We start from the raw sequence: 3,257 nt of genomic DNA on the forward strand, positions 1-3,257 counted from the left end.
AAACGCTGGTGTCATGACGCGAGCGGGTTCGTTTCATCGGCAGCCAATTATGGCTCTGTACATTTTTGGACGTAAGAGATCCACTCCGGACTCACAAATAAAAAAAACACCTTCCGCATTTTCTGGTGGAAAAGGACATAGAAACAGCCTTCACTGATACTTTTCATAACTAGTCATGCTGCTTCTACAAAAACAAAACTGTACTACTTCTACAGATTGTGTTTGCCCCGAAACCACACATCATATTCTACGTCAGTCAATAAAAAAAAATAATAATAATAATGATTCAATGATCTGACTGAAAGGGTCAATACAAACTGAGTAATTGATTACAAGAGTAAAGATTACAATACAGGCAAAACAGTGGACCAGAGGTTTGTGCTGCAAGCGAGAAGCGATGTTGTTTTTGAGTTTTGTTATAGTGTGTCAGGAGGTCCACCGCAGGCCAGACTTTCCTCCTACAGTCTGTAAGCATACAGTGATCAATCGGTGGCTCCAACCGTGTCCTTTGGAGTGAGTATGTGTTTGTTTGTGAGTGATTGTTTTGGGCGCCTTCTCGCCCCAGGTAGGTAGTGAAATCTCCAGACCCTGCGACAAAGTACAGTAACGGCATAAATCGTATAAAATTAACAAAATGCTCAGAATTTTGCTGTGCTGCCTTTAGGGTCTTTTCAAAACAAATCAAATGGCAGAGAGACATAGCATTTTGCGGCCCCTGCTTGACATCAAAGTTGGCCTCCCACACATTTTGTCTCCTGACTTGTTCGGCATGCCATGCCACCCTGGGCTTTTTTTTCTTTTATGTTTTTGTGTTATTATTGTTTATTACTCAAGGACTCGGGCGTGTGTTGTGCTTACTTATTGTTCAGTTAACCAACACAAATTACTCTAAAACATTTTTTTTCTGAACCAAGCCGTATATTTAATGTTGACTGAGGTAATACTGATACAATGTACTGATGAATAATCATACAGGATTTTATTAGAGGGTTTGAAATCATAAAATATATCTGCTATAATAAGACATTAGCTTGAAGTCAGCAAAGCTAGAGTACATGAAATCATCACGACTTACTGCACACTCCCGAGAGTGGCATCATTTGATGGCCGACAACCATGAAATCAAGCAGTTATATTGAAATGATGAGATTACAACTTATTGTGACTCAAAATATTTCGTCAACACGACTGCTCCTTTTACTGAATATGAAAGAGTAAGTGTCACTGAGCAAGAGCACATTCTAAAAGGTTAAAAAGCTTAAGACATTCAACTTTGAAAGTGTTGAGTAAAGATGAGAATATATTGAGGCAGTTTAAACGGTTTGAAAGTCATTTTACTACAGTGTCTTCCAGCTGACCTTTTTTTATGTCAAAGCTGATGCAACAACTGAAATGGATGATGGATTTTATCCCCCCCTTTATATCAGGGACAAATATATTCTCAAGCTGAAGTGGAGTACCACGGTGGGCGGCCACATGGTTTCACCTGGTTTCACCTGGGAGTTGACTAAAGATGACAGAGCAACAGTATATTTCTTTTAAGCAAGTCGGAGGGACGTCTCAGATGTTTCAGTTCTGAGCCTCTGGCAAATGGGTCAGCTTTCCGTGCTGAGGGGAGAAATCCATCATGCTCCAGACTAACTCACTTTTGACTGCTTGTGCATTTTTCTTGAGGAAGCAGTGAAATAATTTCATTTAAAAGTGTTCCATTTCTGTCTCAGCCCCTATAACCTAATTGCGTGTTTTGGAGAAATACAACTCCATTTAAATTTCAGTCAGGAATAAACAACATGAATCATCCTCTGAGTAAAAATCCCAGGAATCATTTGACCTCAAACTTTTAATCTACCTAGCTTCCGAGAGACAGAGCAAATCAACCCCCAGAAGGTCAACCTTCCCTTTGACATAGTGAGACTTACTATCAGGCACCTGAGACCAGCCGTTACTCATGTTGTCCTGGAGTTATATTGTGTGAAATTCTAAATGCAATGCAATAATAAGCATGTCATTTGAATATTTCACGAAAGCAAGAGAGTCTTACAATAAAGAGTTGGGTCGTCCCTCATATGTTTCTATTTCCCAGTGAGAGAGTTTCATTCAGTACAAGTCCATCACATTAATAATACCATGAAACTACTGGTGATCAATACCGTGCTATTCTTTGCTCTGGCACAGTGTTTGAACCAGGTTCCGCCATGCTGTCCTGGAGCATTCTGCAGTGGTGGGTTGATGAGGTTTCATGAACCAGTGTGCTAATTTTCAGTGGCCACTAGAGATACTTGTTCAAAGCCGAACATGTGCAGCAGACCGCTGCCATGACTAAGGACCACAACAGCTGGTGTAGTGTAGGAGTGTTGGTGGTACCCAAAGATGGCTTGACAAGGCAGGAGAGTGTCCTTGTTCCGAGTTTTCACTTTACATTATTCCATCGAACTGAGTAAAAGAAGAAACTCAGCGACTTCCATGAAAATATGAGACACTCCTGAGACATCATTAGTAAGTCCCCTCCTTTATTCCACCCTCAGTGGGAACATCTACCTCTTTGTCCATGAAGAAACGCAAAAAAAGAGTTTTGTACTGCACCATTCGAATCTAGTCGTCTGGGCTATAATCTACTTTTCTGTCCAATATTTTAAATGAATGCTGATTCTGTAGTGAATAATTCTGAGTGGCAGATGTTCAATTGTCCCTCTAGTTCCATGGTTAATGTACAAGCAAATGATGTACCATGTCCTACTGAGTTGTTTCTCTGGACCCCCCCCGGCTCCAATGGAAGGATATGAATTATTGATGAAGCGGTAAGTGAGCACTGACCTATTGGTAGGAAGGTGCTCGGCCACCATTCTCAGCAGGGGAGTAAAATGTAGAAACAGCATGTTGTAAAGGAAACCCAACGCTGAGCACATCCTCCTTTTTGTCATGTCTTAAACATTAGAGCCGTAGGTCAGAACCTTGTTGCCGCCATATCTGTAGCAGTCACTCAAATATATCAGCCATCAACTAAAAAAAAAAATATGTTTGGAACCATTTGTTTTTCCTTCATCCCAGAGAGTTCTCATCCCCTTCCGTACAAGAATGAAGTGACAGAAAATCCTTACGTTCATACGGCACTTGGTTGATATTGGTCTAAGTGAGACGCCTGTTCATGAGGCGATGCACTCTTGGAAATAATAAAACCGCACTTTGGAAAGTGCAACCCCACATGACCCACTGTCAAAGGGCTACAACTATAAAAGACAGTGAATGCTTCTAAAGAG

This window comes from Synchiropus splendidus, chromosome 1 (genome assembly GCF_027744825.2).
Source record: "Synchiropus splendidus isolate RoL2022-P1 chromosome 1, RoL_Sspl_1.0, whole genome shotgun sequence".
In the NCBI taxonomy this organism is placed as follows: Eukaryota; Metazoa; Chordata; class Actinopteri; order Syngnathiformes; family Callionymidae; genus Synchiropus; species Synchiropus splendidus.